We start from the raw sequence: 20,356 nt of genomic DNA, 5'->3' as shown, positions 1-20,356 counted from the left end.
AAATACATGACTGGATACCTAGTTGACAGAGGAACAGTGTGCAGTACAAAAAATAATATTTTGATAATTTTCTTACAGAAATTTTTGTTTTAGAAATTTTTTACATAAGAATTTTAGTAATTTTCAAAATCACTGCTCAGAAAGAAAAGAGCCTTGCTGTACTAAAAAAAAAAAAAAAAAAATTGGGGGCAGGCCAAGTGTGGTGGCTCACATGTATAATCACAGCACTTTGGGAGGCCAAGGTGGGAGGATCACATATGGCCAGGATTTTGAACTCAGCCTGGGCAACACAGTGAGACCCTGTCAGTATTGTAAAAGAAACAAAATGGGGACATTAATAACAACTGCTGCCTTCTAATGATCTTATACTGATTATTCCTGGTGAAATTGTTTTAGATATTGGGCTATTTCTAGCCTAATTCAATCTGATTCAAATTAATTTAATCATCTGCTGAAGGTCTGACAAGAAAAACTTCAATAGGCAGATGATGGCATTGGCAAAAAAAAAAAAAAAAAAAAGTGTTTTTCTTTTCTATCTTATCCAGCCATTACATCAACATTTATTAAGCCTTTACTGTGTTTACTGCACCATATTAAATAACCGGGAAAATGCAAAATGGAGCTTACAACCTCACTAGAAAGAAGGAACACAATAAATGACAACAAGAAGACAATGATTTCTAAAACTCATAAGAAGCTTTGTGTAAATCAGTGATATCCCTTTGTTAAACGTTCCCCCTCTACACACACACTGATGCAATGGGACAATTGAAAACATTGGACCTCTGAAAGAAAACTGTACTTGAAGAATAAAACAAACCCCTTCAAACTCAGATTTTTTACAAAATCGAAGCAAATTAATAACTATGAGGTTGGATATCAAATTCCTAAGATGAGTACACTGTAAGAGAACATATGAACAGTATGCAAAACGTTGTCATATTACGGTTACCACATGTTGTTTATATTCAAAGTATTCTTTAAAATACTAGTACTTTTGAATAAATTTGTTATTGTTCTGAGTGACTTATGAATTGACATTTACTTCTAAGTCACTTTTATATTTCACTTGACCTCATGTTTTAAGAGTTGAGGATTGTTTGGTTTTGTTTTTCACATTTCTACAAACGTGATAATTCACATCACCTGGTAATACCTCTGAGCAGCACCATGTATTTTTATTTAGCAAATGACAAGGGATTGGCACAGTGTTCAGGCTTGAAAATCTGTTCCTCACTTATTCATATTTTTTAACATACCAACAGCAGCTAGTCCTTATTTTTTTTAATTCACAAAAGTATTTAGATTCTATTCTTAAAATTCCCTTTACTTAAGTTTTGTTCCCTGTACAAGATGGAGATATTAAAATAGCAGGATGTCTTTACCACACTAGGATATTGCTTGTGGTTAAGCTGTTCATGCCTAAATGCCCAATATCAGTTTAAGGAACCCATCAGGTAATGGTCGTAGCAGGTATGGGGGGCTTCTCCTCTACTTTGGGCTTCCAGTCTCAGTACAGTTGCACATCCTGCCAAGCTAAGCAGTGATCAGACCACCCCAACCTGGTTGTTCGCCACCCAGAAAATTCAAGCAGATGTTCTGTGAGAGAAACGTGTTTGAGAGCCAAAATATATCATGAAAAACTATTGCTTTAATTCCTCCTGTAACCCTCAAGTGATTATATCATGAAGTGTAGATTGCATTTCTCTACATTTTTCCTATAGCTTATCACTAGCAGGATAGCCGAAGCACCTATAAAACTGGAGTTTTCTCGTCTCTAGCTCAGAGTTTGGTTCTCAAATTTCCTACACAGCAGAAGAACCTAGTGGGCTTTCAGGGCTCCACCCCTGGAGTTTCTGATATGGGAGGTCTGGGTGGCACCTGAAAATTTGCATTTCTAATGTGTTTCCAGGTATTGCTGCTGCTGCTACCCCAGAAAGCAGGCTTTGAGAACCACTGCTGGCCTCACGGCTTTCTCCGCTTATTCTAATGTTATACACATTCTACAGTCACTTTAAGTCACAAAACACATTCTCCATACAAATATGAAAGGTATCCAGGCCAAACCATTAATCTCAGTTCAATATAAGAGCTCTCCAGTGTTCTCTCATTACAGTCTAGTGCTGAGGTAGGCTGTCTGCCTTGTGAGAAGTGGGTATTGCCAGCCTCTGCTCTTTCCCTCCACTCAAGTCCTGCCCCACTTGCAAACTATTCATGCATAGGCTACTAGCTGGAAATAAGATTAGAAAGTTCTTAATTGGCTATTACCTGTCGCTGTCTTAAGCTGGCTTTGCGCACCCTAAGCCTGGCAAATGTGGAAAGCCAACTCTTTGTCCTGGGTAATTTTGTGGGTCCTTTTGGTGTCCCCCTCCACTCCAGCACCCCAACACCCTGAACCCATCTGACCAAAGCCCCCGTGGTCAGGGCAGTGTCCCTTCTTTGACTGGTGGCTGTTCTCTAAGCCTCTGCTTCTCTAAGTCCACTCGCTCACAGTTTCTCACCAAGGGAATGTGCTTACCCTCCCTGTGAGGCAGGATTTTCTTCTTGGTCACTTTGCAAGCCAGGACCTCCAGTCAGCGATGCCCCACCTGGGCTTCACACGGCCACACTTCCTATTGCAGGAGATGACCCACCCGGGCCGAATCAGCTCATGCACTGCTTCCTGAGTTCTTGTCCTGCACCCAAGAAGAATGAGGATGTGCTGACGATCAAAGAGTGAGCAAGGCAGGGAGTTTTACGGAGTGATTAAACAGCTTTCACCAGAGAGGGGACTCAGGTATGGTCCTCCTACCCAAAGGCAGGAAAGTCCCCCTAATATGGCTGAGTTCAGGGCTTTTATAGGCTCAGAATGGGGAAGGGGCAGGTATTGGAAAAGGCAACATTTGATTGGTTAAAAGGCAGTATTCAGAAAGAATCAGTCAGGAAAGGGCAGTCAGACAGGAACAGAAGTTCTCACTCTGGGTCATGGGTTTCATCTGGAACCAGCAGTCCAGTCTTTCAGCCTTCAGGCTATTTTTGCCGCAAAGGTGGGGTTTCACCAGGGACTCACTCCTGTTTGCCTATGCATTTAGCTGCCTCCTGTTGTTATCACCTCAGGGTTCTCTTGGGCAGCCTTTGAAACAGTTCCAGGCCCAGTCTCTCCTTCCAGACCTTGGCCCTGGATAATGTTCACACATTTCTTGCCCCAATGTCATTGGGATGTTTTTACTTCCCAAATCCAGCTGTCGGTGAACACAAGCTCGCTCTCTACTCTGCTACAGACCACACTGACTACCCAGTCACCAGTGCAAAATATACCCCACCTGTAAAGTGTGGAGTCCTGATAAGTTAGCAACAATGAGGGAGGGGCCCCAGGTGGGGAAGAACAATTGTTCTTAGAGACAGTTAACCACAAACAATCTGCTTGTACAACATCCTGTTCCCAAACACCTCACTCTGCAGGTAGCCCCTCCAACATGACCCTATAAAACTTCCCTCCAGCCCCTGCCTCCGGGTAGATGCCTCCTTCTCTGCTGTGCTGCCCATTTGCCCCCTTGAAATGTATTTTCTCCCTAATAAACTTGCTTTAACTCACTACTGTTTCAGTAAATTATTTTACCAACCATGACACCAACCCCAATCAGTCACAACCATGACATAAAGAATGCATGTCAGGTCTGGCTGGTTTTGTGGTGTCACCTCCTCACCAGGCCTCAAGCTGAGGGAACCACTACCATCTCTAGTCTCCCTTAGGAGTAATAAGATAGGAAAGGGCTTACAGCACAACTTTGTCCTAAAAGATCCTCTCCACAAAAAGAATCTTCCACATCCTTGTCCTCTTTCTTTGCTTCACTTCCTCCTTCCACTTCCTTCTCACAAGCTTAGAGCCTTCCTACACGCAATCATGCCCTTTCAACGTCTGCATTTTGTCTGGCATCTCACTAGGAATTCTCTACGTTTTTTCTCTCTGGGCGCTATAGCCAAAAATTTCAATGTAAACATCCTGTAACAATTAGAATCTTGCATCCTCTTGAACCAAACTAATTGCAATACCCAGCATCAAGGCTTCGTGTTCTCCAGACCACTCACTTTTGCAAATGCTTGTGAACAGTGTAGATTTTAGTGCGTTTGTCACCTGTACCTATGCCTCACATGATAACCTCATTTAGCCTTCAGGAAAAACACTGTGAATGGAATATTAGAAAAGATAATTTTATAATGATGAAATTGGGGTGCAAGGTCTTAAGCTACTTGGCCAACATCACAAAGTAGAGGAGTGGCTACATTTACTTTTCATGTCGTCGAGGTGCATTTTATTATAAAACAATAAAATTCATGTGATAGCCTGGCCTGAAACCTTCCTTCCAACTTCACCCAGGTGTGTCCTGTCAGGCTAGTGTCAGAAAAAGGAATGGGCACAAACAAATCAGCCTGGCCCAGGAACAGTGAAGACTTAGTATCAATCGATCACAATTAACACTCCTAGGAGAAATGGCATTACTTTTCAGCCAGTAGCTGCTGTCACCAACCACCGTACTGGCCACCATTTTAAAGGATTAGTTTCAAATTGCTTGTATTCCAAATTCCCACCAATTAACTCAGACTGACACAGGTTTGTGATATATTGAAACAAGAGGGGGCAGCCGTCCTCTCCTGTGGAGAAACAAGGGATTTACTTCTGAAGCTGCTATTTGCATTAATGGGAGTTGTGAATTTACCTTGTCTCATTTCAGTGGGAGGAGAGAGTTGGCTGGATGATGAATGTAGATAAGATTGTTCTATTCAAATGATTGTTTGCAATTTCTATTAGTAGCCATGGTTTATCTCCTTGTATGTCTTTATGAACCAAATTTTGCTCAAAAGTCATAATGCTTTAGATTATCAGCCGTATCAGGTAATGTCACCAATGATAAGTGCCTGCTGTTAAAATAAATGCTGTGTTCTGTTCTGCATCTCAACTTGTTTTTAATGCAGACTCCTAGGGGCTTGTGCAACAGTGGGAATCCATTTATTCGCACAGAACAGCCTTTTGTTTACACAAGATCACTGGGTAATCATGCCGCCTGTGCACCAGAAGTCAAGAAAAATAATAAGCGTGGCTCAATCTGCAATGCTAAAACAAGGGGGCTGTCTTTTGACAGTCAAGCACTATTTCTGAGAATTAATGTGGCTTTTGATAAGCTGCCAAACAACCAGAGAGGCCACATTTAGAACAAGGCCCACCGAAGACCTTCTGGCCTCTTCATTTTCATAAAGACTCTTCACGGGGCATGTTGAGCAATTTCTCAGTAATTGGAAATCAAATGTATTAAAAGAAGGCATAGCTAAGTATTCTCCCTGAAAGCTCAATAATCCCATTTATCATATTCTTCATACCAAAGAAATTATGTTCTGCAATCATAAAAGGTAAAGATATTGTCTCCTTTTTACCCGTAAACCCCACTGTCCCCAGTCCCATGCACACTTTTTCTGACATTTTAATATATGCACCTGTTACAAGAAGGCAATTGCTTATGTGACATGGCTTCAGAAATGCTACGAAGTCCTGCAAACTCCAAAATTTTCTTTTCACCTGCTTACCTGGATGAAATGGAATTAAAATAATACTTTCAAGCTAAGTGTTGAGAGTCAGTCTTTCACATATCTCTCATGCTTCTATACATCCTGCTGGGTGTGCCAGGAATGAAAGTCCATGACTGCTCCTTGCACTCTGCCTTTTATCAGGGCTGTGTTTCACTGAGCAACCTTGAGAAATGAGGTAACACAAAAGGCAGGCTTGCTTACTACTTGCTATAAAAGTATTGAATTGCCCAAGTTATTGTCCCTCAGATGCGATGTGAACCCACTGCAGGTGAGGCATCCATCTGTCCCCTAGCACATGGAACTTGAAGCAAGGAGAACTGATGCAAACATACTGATAGTCATGCTGCTTGCTGTGTCATGAGTATTAAAGTCCTTTGTCTCTGACAAAGTAGTCTCATGTCTTCTGCCAGCATCCATGAAATACTAACAGGATAACTTATTAGCTTGTAAGAGAGTCAACTCAAATTCCAACCCTGACACTAAGATGTATTATCTGTTCATGTTATACATACCCAGAAAACCATTGGCAAAATAAGGAAGGAAAAATCGATTAGCATATTAGCACAGGTTTCTTTATTGGATTTTCTTTCTTTTCTTCCTTTCTTATTTCCTTCCTTTCCATTTCCTTCTTTTCCTTTCTCCCCTCCACTCTCAGTTCATGTGGTTCAGGTGTGTCGAACCCCTTTTCTTCTTAACTCTGTAAGTAGAAACATGGTCTAGTCTAGCTATTTGGAGCATTCCATCCTCCTGTTCACAGCAGTTGGTTCAAGCTCAAGCTAAGTAAATGAGACTCAATTTATTGAACACCAACCACAAATAGGGACTGTTCTAGCAGCTGCAAATATATTTGGAAGCAAAACAAACAAACAAAAAAAGATTCTTTTTTGGAAGAGTTTATATACAAGTGGAATTTTTCTGTACTATCAGGAAAGGACTGCTGTCCTTGAGCTGTGGCTGATAAACTTGTTCAATGCAAGACTAAAGTGGCAGTGGCCATCCTCGTCTCTGTAAAATTCTATTTGATAATAAGCTCACTCCAGAGGAAAGATGACAACATTGATCTCCTAATGACCCATTTGCATTTATTTTTTAAACTGACAAATAAAAATGTTATATATTTATGATGCATAACATGTTTTAAAATATGTATACATTATCTTATGGCTAAATTGAGCTAATTGAAATATGTGTTACTTCACATACTCAATCATATTTTGTAGTGAGAACACTTAAGATCTACTCTCTTGGTGATTTAGAAGTATGTAATACAGTATTATTAACTGTAGTTACCATGCTGTACAATAGATCAATTGAACTTATTCCTCCCACCCAGCTGACATTTCGTCTTGATGCCCCATTTGAGCACCTCTGTGTAGTTATGCATGCCTGAAGCCAAGTTACCCCCAGATATTTCGGTCATCTAAGTGGTGAATTTCATTTTTAAGTCAAGTCATTTCAAGTTGTGTTTTTGTCACTTAAAGTCAAGAGTCCTGTTCATACCTGGGTTAGGTGAATTTGGATAATAGTGCATACTATACCAGATAAGACTTGGGTCAATTAGCCTGTTAGAGCCATAAGAAGCCCTGCTGGAAAAAAACAAAGAGAGAGAGAGAGAGAGAGAGAGAGAGAGAGAGAGAGAAGTTTAATTTTGTTTAAGTTGGCATTTGTCATACTATTTCTTATTTTCTTTTTTCTTTTATTGAGAAAAAGTCTCGCTCTGTCACGCAGGCTGGAGTGCAGTGGTGTGATCTCGGCTCACTGCAATCTCTACCTCCCAGGTTCAAGTGATTCTCCTGCCTCAGCCTCCCAAGCAGCTGGGATTACAGGCGCATAACACCATGCCCAGCTAATTTTTATATTTTTAATAGAGACGGGGCTCCACCATGTTGGCCAGACTGATCTCAAACTTCTGACCTCAAGTGATCCACCCACCTCAGCTTCCCAAAGTGCTGGGATTTCAGGCGTGAGCCACCGTGCCTGGCCTATTTCTTTTTTCCCATGAACCTTTTCACCTTGTTTGTTTGTTTTAGTAACTCCTATGAATTTCTTATAAAATCAATGTTCCACAAATCTTGCTAAAAAATGTTGGTATATTCTTTTCCCTACATGTTCACGTTAAACTCATGAATCAGAGAACCAAGCAGAGTAAACAGAAAATGAGTGCACACATGAAAGCTTTCATCTTCACAGTATTTTACTTACTCCACAAGCATTTAATGGGAACTTACTATGTGTCAGACAGAGTGGAAGGCACTGAATACGTTAACTCAGAAAGAAAATATGAGCAGAGAATATTACACAAAACCAGTGCCCCCCCGACCACAGAAACACTCTATGTCTAAAAGTAATGCAGTGTTTCATTTCCATAAGGAAAGTTGATATTAAACTCTATCATACTAAGACCATATTAGAACATAGAGAAGTCCATTCATTTTCTTGATTTTTGTTAGGAATCACGAAGTAAATTTCTCAGATTATATACAGTAGCAATCTCTCAGAAGACAGCTAGAATTGTTGAAATAGCTAACCTATTTAGGACATAAGAATAATGTAATTTTTGGAATAGGAAACTTAATAATATCAGATTTGCAACCCAATTTATACTCCAAAGGGTTTCAATTTGATCGGGAAATAAAACCAAAGTCAATAAACTGCTGTGTTAAATACTCCGAACAATGAATGAAAACTGCTTTGTAATGTGATAAGATGGAGGAACATATAAAAGAAGATATCTGTGGAGAATAATGTAATCCTGAAAGTCAGACTCACCAGGAAAGGAGTGATGTGAATCTATTCAACAGGTTTTGGGGGTGGGGGAGATTTGTAGGGTTTTTTTGTTGTTGTTAGTTTGCTTATTTCTAGCATTTGTGTAGTTCTATGCTAGATACTCTGGGAGACACTTTTAAAAATAACAAATAATAATGCAGCATTCTACAATCATATTATTCAGTTTGCATAATCAGCTTGGAAGTTAGGTATCATTTTTGACTTGCCCTCTAACTGCCCATGAAAAATCAGAAAACAGAAATAGATATGCAAGGGCTAAACATAAGAAATTGAAGAAGAGAAAGATAAATTAGATCGGAATAGCTGTGGAAAACTTCTAAGAGAATCTCAAGAAATTAATCTAAATAAAGCTATAGGGGGTTATTTTTGGTTTTATTTGCTTGTTTTTAAACTACAGAGTGTACATTGTGTCACCAATTTGGCGGGGGCAGAGGAGTAACATTGACAAGTAGCTAAAATGTGGGCAGAAAGGACAGGCTCAGTGGTGACAGATGGTGGAAAGAAAAGGGAAATATCTTTCTCATTTATTTCAATAGGCACTTCTTGAATAACTACTACAGGCAAAACATTATGGTAGCCTTTGTAAGTATATAAATATTACTAATCTCTCAGATCTTTCGCCAAGAATTATCAGATACAGAACATAGTGCAGAGAAGGAAACATGTAGCAAGGGTCATCTGACTGATACAATTAAGGGCTACTGGAGGCTCAGTGTGGGGTGGATCCTCTCTGGTGGGAAGTTAGAAAAAGGAGGATATACTCTGAGTCTTGAGGAATGAAAAAACTTTGACAGGTAGAAAAGCACATGAGGAAAAAGAGATAAAACTTGATAATTCATTGCATAGAAAGAATGTAGAAGTTTGTCTCAAATGAGATAATGTATCTAAAATTGTTACCAAGAAGTGTGAGAATCTTCAGTTCTTAGTCTTACTTGGAGAATCCTGCCAAGTGACTGATTAAGCCACATTTAAAAAAAGAGAATTTATTGAAAGAAAATAGATAGTAGAGTGTTTATAGAGAGAAAGAGTACACTCTGAAAGATGAGGAAGAGCAGGCTGAAAGGGAGTGAGCCTGCAGCAGCCTGAGAATTCTGAGTTGGGTTTTTATGATGTCGGATTTTTCTTGAAGTTCCAGCCTCTGTCTTAAGTTTCCACTTCGTTCCTTTGTCTAGCTTTCCCACTCTTGCCTTAAGTCCCATCCTTTTCCCCTTCCTGGTTCCCTCCCGAGGCATGTGGGACCCTCCCTTACTATTAGTTGGTGCGCATGTGTGGACCCAGTGTTGGATAGGAATTACCTCTGGCATCTCTTAGGAATTTTCCCTTTACCCTCTTCTCCTTATCAGCAGGCAGCTAGCTACATTCTAACAGGTTAAATGCAGAGTGCATGACTTCTGGGCATCTTATCTTAATGGGTATTCCTTTCTGCTTAGATATTTCCCCTTCTCTCTGCTCACATCTAGTATGTAAGTTTGGGTAGTCTTTGGCATTAGAGTTTTTCCAGACCTCCCTTTTCTAAGGGGCTCCCCCTTTCTGTTTATGTCTAGCTATCTGCCTACTCTAACTAAATCGTTCTGAAAATAGCTAAACACAATACCACTGAAAAGGTACATACGGAGGCCTGGGTCAATGTACGTAATGCCTCTGGGCCTTGGTTCTTCAACTCTAAGATGGGAATAGTCATGCTTTCTCTGCCCTTTCCAGATGACTTTTGTAGCAGTTCTGTAAGAAAATGTAGCAACTTATTTTTTTAGCCATACATATTTTTAACAGCCTTATTGGGGGTGTAACTGATATGTTAAAAATGGCCTATCTTTAATGTATACAATGCTATGAATATAGACCCATGAAACTGTCACCACAATGAAGGTATAAGCATATGTATCACCTCCAAAAGTTTCCTCATGCTCTTTTGCTTCTGTTTTTATCTTGTGGCAAGAACATTTAATGTGATATCTACCCTCTTAACAAGTTTTTTAAGTGCACAATACAGTTCATTTATCTGTAGAACTTATTCATCTTGCATAAATGAGACTTATACTCATTCAACCACAACTTCCCTTTTCTCTTCTCCCCAGCCCCTTTCAACCACCAGTCTGCTTTCTGCTTCTATGAACTTGATTAGTTTAGAGACCTCATATAAGTGAAATCATGAAGTATTTCTTAGGTCGACTTATTTTATAATTATTAATCTCTTTAAAATTGAAATTTACTTATGACTCCCAAACCAAAACATGGGTATTTAGGTATGTCACTCAATTTTAACAAAGCTAAAATAAAAATAAAAGTATTGCATCCCGGCCGGGCACGGTGGCTCACGCCTGTAATCCCAGCACTTTGGGAGGCCTAGGTGGGCGGATCACCAGGTCAGGAGATCCAGACCATCCTGGTTAACACAGTGAAATCCCGTCTCTACTAAAAATACAAAAAATTAGCCGGGCGTGGTGGCGGCACCTGTAGTCCCAGCTACTCGGGAGGCTGAGGCAGGAGAATGGCGTGAACCCGGGAGGCGGAGCTTGCAGTGAGCTGAGATCGCGCCATTGCACTCTAGGCTGGGCGACAGAGCGAGATTCCGTCTTAAAAAAAAAAAAAAGTATAGCATCCCGGAAAAATCAACAAGGTCAAATGTTCGGTCTCAGAAAACAATACCCCAAAGTATCGTGCTTTGCTCCGTTGAGTACTTTGAATTAAAAGAAATGGGAAGACCTCAGAAGCTGCCTCAGAACCAAGGACTTGCTAACCTTCTGTTCTTTCTCCCCTTCAAGCACAGGAAGGGGTATTCTCTGGAATTTATTGATCTGAATAAGGAAACTTCTTTTCAAAAGAAATGCAATTATCTTAATCCCCTCCATAGAAATGTCACTAAATAACCAGAAAGAATTAATCAGAAAAGAAGAGATTAAAAATCTCTACCACACTGAGATTAAAAAATCTCTACTTCTCTTGAGGGCAGCCCTGAGATATTACCTAAAAGACTTTATTCGTATAAGATAACCTTTGTTGATGACACAGCTCAGCCCCTCACCTTCCTGTAACTGGCTAGTCCTATTCAGTTTCCTAAAAGAATCATTTACAAATTACTGTCTGCTATTTGAGCCTATTCATTTCCCCTGAAAATCATTTACTATTCCTCACAATTCCCTGCATCCCCCATTTCCCTCTCCCCTACGAAGAGGGCATCTAAGCCTCAACTATCTAGTCCTTCTTTGTGTCTCCTATTTTGTATGACTCCCATGTTTATGAGTGTTAATAAATGTGTATGCCTTTTCTCCTATTAATTTGTCTATTGTCAGTTCTTTTCAACAGACTCAAACCTTCAGAGGGGAGAAGTAAACTTATCTTTGCCCTTATACAAAAATCTTGTGACTAATGATGCAAATAAGAAAACTCAAAACAGTAGACTTAAAGCAGAAAAAAAAGGGAATCCAATCTGTGTATCCCGCAGTCTGATCGCAATGCAGGTTTCTCCCATAGCCTCAGAGAAATCCTAATGTGTTTTGACATATTTATCTGTGGGACTCTGCCATTGCATTAGCATTCTTCAAATTATTTCTACATTTAAATTGATTTCAATTACATAGACATTTCAAAACATTAATATTCATTTGAGATATTTCTGATATCTTCTTGGTGTGCTAAACTTTTTTAGGCACTAGTTCATAATTAACCCACTCCACATGTAACTGCTGGAGAACAACCCTATGAAATTCTGATTAGTATAAGAGCCTTTTTGCATATGCTCAAAGTTCCTAAATCATAAACATTTCATTGACAAAGAACTCACCAAGACTGTACTTTCAAATTTCTCTCTTTCCCATTGTTTGAGAATAAGTAACTTGGGTGAGGAAGAAGCTAAAACAACTAACAGATTCATTGCCTTGTTATGAGTTAGAAACGGAGGATTTTGGTTCTGTGGAATAGATTTAAAGGAGAATAAAGAACTCAGAGGGACATAAAAAGGTAACTTGATCCCTTCTTGTGAGTTTCCTGAAGGACTTAGTATGAATGGAATGGGTTTCCCATGGAAACTCATTTTAAAAAACTAATTGATTTGTGCAAACAGAGGCATGATGCAAAATTTCAGGAGCCAAGGGCAGAAGAAACCATGAACATTTAACTCAGAGAAACGAACAACACTTGTAGGGAAGAGTCACGGAAGCAATGTCATCTAAGTCTCAATGATTAGAAAAACCCACAAACGTTATCTGAGACACATTCAAATTAAATGAAATAATACACAAAATACTTGTCACCTAGAAGACATCTAAGAAACAACAGTTGCAGTTATTATATTATCTCATTTAGGCTTCACATCTTATCTAAACTTGAACGCAATGAAAGGTTTGGGGCTGCATTCACCATGAGGGTTATGCTGGAATGTGAGGTAAGGCAACACTGCCCCCTCGTGGTCTGCTCTGTGCAAAGTCTTATTGGCGGACTTTGGAATTGTTACTCATTCTTGCTCTTCGTTGGGATCCACGGATTGATGGGAGTGAATTTGAACTTGTGTTGCAATTGAAGTACTATCTTGTCTGAGGCCTGAAACTTCCCCAAAGTTGTATTAGAATAGAAAGAACTCCTGGAATCCAGAGAAAAACTTACTGTAAGTGAAGAGTGGTACAGATGGAGCAGCAGAGTGGGGATTGCGGAGGAACTAGCAGTTCCAGGTGAAGATCCTGCTAGGGTTGATCATTCCTTAACTTTAGCCTCCTGAAAGTTCTGTCCTCTGGAAATGAGAAGGGTGCAATATTAAGAGGTAGTCAGTATCACCAGGGATGTAACAGCTTTACAATTAAAATGTCAAGTGAAGATTTCCTGGCCAGTGGCTAGTTGAAGAGAAGATTAGTAAGAGTCAGTGAGATAAGGGAGGTTGACAGCAGCATAGCAGAGGTCTACGGGTGTCCTGGAGGTCAGCACAACAGAAGAGCTCAGCATCAGCACAGGCAGAGGCTCAGCAACTGGTCCTGCTAGTCCAACAAAAATAAGAGTAGAGAGATTGCTGCTCTGCAGGCAGAACTTTTCGGAATCACCCTCGTTTCTATCCAGTCACAGATCTCAGAGGAAATAGAAAAGGAGCGCTCAGGGAGAAATCTTCTGTCAAGGACTTGTCATGAAACATATTCACTGGCCAAACAAGTTACAGTTTATAAACATTTAATAGATGTGAAAACTGAGATTCAGAAGCTTGGTCAAATTCACACGAGTAGCTTTTTTCTAGAGAGAGATTAGAACATAGATCTGTGTGATACTAATTTCTCTTTTACTTATAGTGACCTAGCTCCCTTTTATAAACAAACAAACAAAAAACAAACACAAAAACAACCCTGGGTCTTCAGAGACATCTATGCCTCTGCCCCTTCCAATTTTAAAGTTTTCTTACTTCACTTTATGCTTAATTACATTAGCTTCTTCCAATCTTTTTCTAGAGTAGGTGGAAGATAAATACTACATAAAATAAACTATAGTTCCATGGAAAAATATGTTACAAGTTCCAAACAACTGGCCTTTGCATGAGCCTTTAGAAAATAACCTTTTAATGATTTGAGGGCAGAATCTATGTGGGCCAATCAGGGATTGTTTCACAATCTACAAACAAGTTCCATTAAAATAATGAGAAATAAATAATACTTTAAACTGCTTTGAAAAGAATATTCTGAAGGTTAAATTATCTGGCCTTGATGGATATCTTTCAATGTAGAGTGAATTTACAAATTCATGCATATGCCGAAGAGACTTGATGTGACAAGGTTTTGTTCTTAGAATTATGCATTTTCTTCTTTCGTAGACTTTTAGTCTAAACTTCCAGTGAGATAGAAATAAGCAGAATTGAAAATAATGGCTGAGTCACTAAGAAATTTGTTAGCATACTTAATGTAAAAGAGACTTATTTTTTCATAACAAGTAGAGAAATTTAATTATCAAGCTTCCTTGGAGGAAAAGAGACCAAAAAATGTTTCCTAGTGTTTTCATAGGATGAAAATGTGGACAATAATAATTTTAAATTACATAGGCTGGGATCCACTGAAGGTCAGTTCTGGTTGTTATAGCATTTAAACCGTCCCTAACACTACAACTCTGATTTCCAGATAAAATATCAAATGTTTTCATTTCTTAATTGATTTATAGAATTTAATTTTTTAACCATATTTCATGGTTTTGGAGAATAAAAATAGTCCTGAAATAATTTACATTTGACTTTTGGATTTCCCCCACACTTCCATGTGGAGGAGGATGCTTGATACACTGGAGCTCAACTTCCAGCCCACAACCATACCCCGAAAAGGAGCTTCCATTTGAAAGTTACCATGGTCTCAGTGTAAGCAAACAGGCATTCAAAGTTTTGAGAGGGATGTATACCAATACATTTTTATGACTTGGTAACGATGTCCCTCAAAATACCCCTCTAGCAGATCAGCTTACTTATTAGTAGAAAATAGGTGCATTAGCAATTAGTATTTGATCACTCTAGTAGTTTAAGCAGAAGAAGAATTAATACAATCAAACTATCAGACACGCTGGAGGAATAGAGGTCAGGAAATACAGACTCCTGCCATCAGTGATGGCCATTACCTCTCAGAGATTCAGAAGTTTGCACTAACCATAGGAAAACACTGACAGCAATCAGAGTTGCCTCTAGCACTGAGGTGGATCATTCCCAGGGCCATACCTGGAAGCCCCTGAAAGATCTGACAGGAGTTGAAGCCCACATTTCTGACCACCACTGCCAAGAGGAGCAATAATGGATTTCTGCATCTCTTTCACCTTCCAAATCTCATATCTTCTATGTGAAACAAATTTCGTCTTCCCCTCTGTGTCAGAGACTAGAAGTTTCCAAGCAGCATCAAGGCTTCCCATCACCAAAGACTTGTGGCAGAAAAAGATTCTAGGATCCTCTAAGAAGCACTTATGGTTAAGGACCAGGGAATCTGAATTGGTGACCCAGACTTGACTACAACTACCTAAGAGGTTATATGGTGAGGCTTGGTTCTCACAAAATGTGTAGCTGAAGTTGGAAAATCCTTCCAGCCAACTGGGTCACACTCTGGAAAGAACAGCTGAGCATGAACTAAAAAGATGCAATTCTAAGGGAAAACTTGGACCATCCTTTGCTGAAGGAGTGAGATTGACCTCCACCCGTACAAAGGAACCTGTACAAAGATCTGGACCAGCAAAGTCATAAATGCCACAGTAAACTCTGCCAAACGGATGTACAAAAGCGACGCTGGGCAGCAGCTACAGAAACCATGGCAGTGGAAAAAGAAGTCCCACTAGTGAATCAGTCGATCCTCTTTTTCTCTCCCAGTGAGGTCATCGTAAGCAAGATTTGCACCTTATACTGTGTTATCCCCTGGAGCCGCTGAATCATTAGAAGACAGAAAAATTTTAGAAGATACTGGATATCCTGCTATTTTTGAAAGTATAAAATTGAGTTGATTTCAGTTTTAAAATTGTTAAGTTTCCAGATAAAAAATGGTAAATTGAAAGTATGTAAAGGGTCATTGCTGTCTTCTGAAAGCCCAATACACTGTATTTTTTTTAATAAAGGCATAAACTCACATAGACAAAGAGTGTTGGAAAAGATACAAAAGCGACACAGCTTTGGAAGCTAGAAAGCAGCTGGATGAGTGGTAAATTACTTGGCAAATGTGAGAAAGCTGGATTTGCAGCCAGCAGTAGGAAAAGCTGAGCAGCTCCCTGATACATGTGACAGAAGCCCCCAGAGACTCATGATTTAGTAGACCGGGTACCTCTACAAGAACTGGGGTGGGGAAATGATGACTAAAACAGCAGGATTCTTTGGAAGTCATTTTAAAAGAAAAAATTAGACCTTCTGGCTTCTCATCAACTTTGTGAAGCTGGACAACTACTGTTGTCTCGCTCTGGCAGGAGACTAACCGCTTACTTAAAGAGAGTAAAACAGGTTTTTATCCACCAGAGGAGCGCCAGGCACAGTGGCAGGCAGAGGTGCCATAACACAACCAGGAGAAGTAATTCATACAAAAGTTGAGAGCCCCCAGGGTTCTTTCCCCACCCGACGCCTAGAATACCAGCTCTGAGGTCTACCCCCTCCAACCAAGACACAAAAACACCTCTCCTGGGCAAATCTGCAAATCCAAGAGAAACGTTTTTACAATGCTCTCTTAATGGATTTTTCCAAGGAAACACACCAGTCAAATTACTCTGAAGCTCACTGTTCACATACATCCCACACATGCACAAAGCCTCCAAAGGTAATTTTTTTGTTGTCCTGTTCTCAAATATGAATGGCTAGCAGAGATACTTGAGGCCAACCTCTAAATGACAGTTGCCAGGGTAAATATCTGTAACAGAAACCTGAAGGAAAATAAGTCTACACTGGAAGAAGAAAAGAAAATTTAAAGATAGAATTAATATTCTCAAAGGAAAAAGGATATTGCATCAATGAATCAAGTAGTGATATTTGCATTAATTAAGGTGATACTAATTGTTAGAAACAACTAGGCACTTCAGGGGCTTAACAACAGAGGTATTTATTTCCCACCTGTGTAAAGTTCAGTTAGGACTGAAATGGGGTGGGTGCTCTGTTCCACTCTGTTCAGGGTCGCAGGTTTCCTCCATTGTATGACTTCTCCATCTCTTTGGTCCTTATAGTTCTATCTTTTCATCTGACAAACAATGAAAGGAATGGGAAAGGAGGGGTACCTAGATCCTAATGCTTCGGTCTAGAAAAATACGCATATGCTATTCCTTTTCAGTTTCCACTTGCAAGGCAAAAGGAGCTTGAAAATGTGCCCCCAAACTCAGTAGCCACTTTTCATCAACAACTCTATTTTACCAACAACAACCAAAAAAACCTATATATGCACCACACTATTGTGAAAAAGCATGTGCCGCATTTTTAAAAAAAGAAAGAAGAAAAAGACTGTCCAGAGGAAAAAACAGCTCTTGGAAAATTTAAAAATATAATAGCAGTTATTAAATCATCAGTGTAAGAGCTGGAAGATAAAAATTGATAAAACCTGGCAGAAAGTATAGCAAAAAGACAAAGGGATAGAAAATAGGACAGAAATAGAATAAAATTATAAGTGCATCCACAGATTTCAACATCCAGATAATTAGAGTTCCAGAAAGAAAAATACAAGAGGAAAAAAGAGAGAGAGAAAAAATCAAACAAATAATTCAGAGCAAATTCAGAGAACTGAAAAATATGAGTTGCCATATTAAAAGATTTCACCCAAGGTCTGATATAGTAGATAAAATAGAATTATACCAAGATACATTACACGATGTTTAAGATCACTGGGCACAACAAAACTTTAACAGCTTTAAGGGCAAAAGATCATATTTCATACAATGATCAAGAATTAGAATGACTTTGGATTTCTCAACACTAAAATGGAAGTCAGAAGACAGGGGAGCATTGTGATCAGAATTACAAAGAGGCATCGTTACCAGATTCAAATTCTAGACACAGCCAAACTAACAATTAAAAATGATGGTATAATTAAGAGTTTCAAACATGCAAAGCCTTGAAAAGTTTACCTCCCTGAAACCTTTTCGGGATGCTACTATAAATTGTGTTCCACCAAAATGAGGAATAAACTGAAAAAAAGGAAGCTAAAGGAGAAAATAGGATCCAGCCTGAAAGAGAAACAAACAGAATCCTCAGGATAATGGAGAACAGAGATCTCAAGGCAGGGATTGTGAATCAGGCCTAGAGATTGACCTAGCTACATGGAAGCTGGGAGATGTTTCTTTCAAAATGTGAAATTGATAGCACACCGCAAAACTGACACTATGTTGAGAAACTATTCAAATAGCTGGGGGGAAAGTTGGAGATAAAATAGTAGTAGTAAGAGTAGAACAGCAGCACAGAGGGTGGCATTATACAAGATATTGATTTAACATAAACCTGTCTGGAAAAAAAAAGACTATGAAGGAAAAGAATAACATTAGAGAACATAAGAACATGTATGAAATATTAGTAATAGATAATGGAGTAGTCAGGTAAAATTTCAGATTTTGTAAAATATCTAGTTCTCTCTATAAATGAATGGATTGTTTTAAATTTTCACATTGCATTTTGTCACACATTTAAGGAACACAGCCTCTTAGGAAAGCAGAAGACAGTCGGGTGCAGTGGCTCATGCCTGTAATCCCACCACTTTGAAAGGTCGAGGCAGGAGGATCACGAGGTCAGGAGTTTGAGACCAGCCTGGCCAACATAGTGAAACCCCATCTCTACTAAAAATACAAGAAATTAGCCAGGTGTGCTGGTGTTCACCTGTAATCCCAGCTAGTCGGGAGCCTGAGGCAGGAGAATCACATGAACCCAGGAGGCGGAGGTTGCAGTGAGCCAAGATCGCTTAGCCATTGCACTCCAGCCCTGGCGACAGTGCAAGACTCCATCTCAAAAAAAGAAAAGAAAAGAAAAAAAAAAAAAAAAAAAAACGGAAAGTAGAAGGCAGCCTATGTTGCTACTTTGCAGATGGATTCATATTTTCTTTCCATGTGTGGCCTGTTTTACTTCCTCTTAATTGCTACCTTTCATAGGTGGCATTGAATTAAAATCATTAAGTGGCTTCTGTAAAAATATTGGCAACGCATTCAAACTTTTATTAAAATTTTGATCTTTTAAAGTTTTAAATTATGTCCTCCGAGGAAAGGTATTGGCAATCCTATGTGAGTTTTCTGCAAAGTAAAATTAATCTTTAATAATTAAGAATAGGAAAGACAACTTGGAACTCTGCAAAAGTAGGAGACTTACCTATCCATCTGGTATAATTTGTGCCAGTTATACCAATTAGTATAAATTTAACACTTACAAGAAAATTTCTATAATAAGTAGAAAAAGAAGCTATATTATCCTAACCTAGCTTGCTAAATTTCAGGAATTATCTTTGGTATTTGTACCATGCAGGGTTTAGGAGAGAGGAAACTGTAATCCCTATCTTGTTTAAGCCAGGGGCAGTTTTGTTTTTGTTTTTGTATTTTGTTTTTTTTTTTGTTTGTTTTGTTTTGTTTTTCCTATCTTGTATACACTTCATTCAGTTTCTGTTAAAAGACACCAAAATACACTTTCCTCTCCTTCCTGCACATTGCAAGTCTGGGTCAGATAAAGCAGCAAAAGGCACTGGTTAAGAAGAAAGATTTCACAGGGTTTCTCAAAGGCCAACCTGTGAATCATGTGCCTAAGAATTGCCCAGAATATTTGTTAAAAATGCAATTCCTGGGCCCTGCCACAGAACTACTGATTCAGAAGCCCCATGATAGGCCTAAAAATATGATTTTTAAAAAATTCACTGGCATCCCATATGGTTCATATGCAGCTGAAATTTGAAGACTCACTGACTTAGGGTGTGGGATTCGAAGATCAGCGCATTACAGGCGTCTAAGTGCCACAAGTTCAAGCAAGGCAAGGGACTCTTGTTCTCAGAGGCAGAGAATGGGAAGGATGTAAACCTTGAAGGTACAAGTTTGCTGGGGTTGATCATCAAGGAGGTCAGACATTTCCAGACAAACAAGGTTATTCCCATTTTCTGCTGAGGTAGAGGCTATACAGAGACATTCTTGGACCTGTAATGGTATTTTATTTGTTTTATGACTAATTTAATAAATTTTCATTTAACATAAAGCACACTGCAATATAGCAATATGAGAGGGTGTGTTTTGTTGTCTTTAACAGTTTTTTTTTTGAGACGGAGTCTCGCTCTGTCGCCCAGGCTGGAGTGAGTGGTGCAATCTCGGCTCACCGCAAGCTCTGCCCCCCGGGTTCCCGCCATTCTCCTGCCTCAGCCTCCCGAGTAGCTGGGACCACAGGCGCCGCCACCATACCCGGCTAATTTTTTGTATTTTTAGTAGAGACAGGGTTTCACCATGTTGGTCAGGATGGCCTCGATCTCCTGACTTCGGGATCCGCCCGCCTTGGCCTCCCAAAGTGCTGTGATTACAGGTGTGAGCTACTGCGCCCGTCTTTAACAGTTCTTATAGGACTGCCTATGCAAGAGAAATAACTCTGGCTTAAGCAAGA

At 39.4% G+C, this 20,356-nt stretch overlaps 1 protein-coding gene across 3 annotated transcripts in view; it reads right to left on the bottom strand.

The window, feature by feature from the left end:
- The window catches only part of NSUN3 (NOP2/Sun RNA methyltransferase 3), a 211,465-nt gene that overhangs the window by 14,720 nt on the left and 176,389 nt on the right, over positions 1–20,356 (bottom strand). For 2 of the 3 annotated variants that reach the window (XR_012090521.1, XR_012090520.1), the window contains exon 6: positions 2,519–7,145. The gene's annotated coding sequence lies outside the window, so the exon portion shown is untranslated. Of the gene's footprint in view, positions 1–2,518; positions 7,149–12,948; positions 13,073–20,356 lie in introns of those variants that run through there. The other variant, XR_012090519.1, reaches the window with a different exon arrangement.

This window comes from Chlorocebus sabaeus, chromosome 22, assembly GCF_047675955.1.
Source record: "Chlorocebus sabaeus isolate Y175 chromosome 22, mChlSab1.0.hap1, whole genome shotgun sequence".
NCBI lineage: Eukaryota > Metazoa > Chordata > Mammalia > Primates > Cercopithecidae > Chlorocebus > Chlorocebus sabaeus.
Note: the sequence above shows the minus strand (reverse complement) of the source record. Positions and strands in the feature narration are given on the sequence as shown.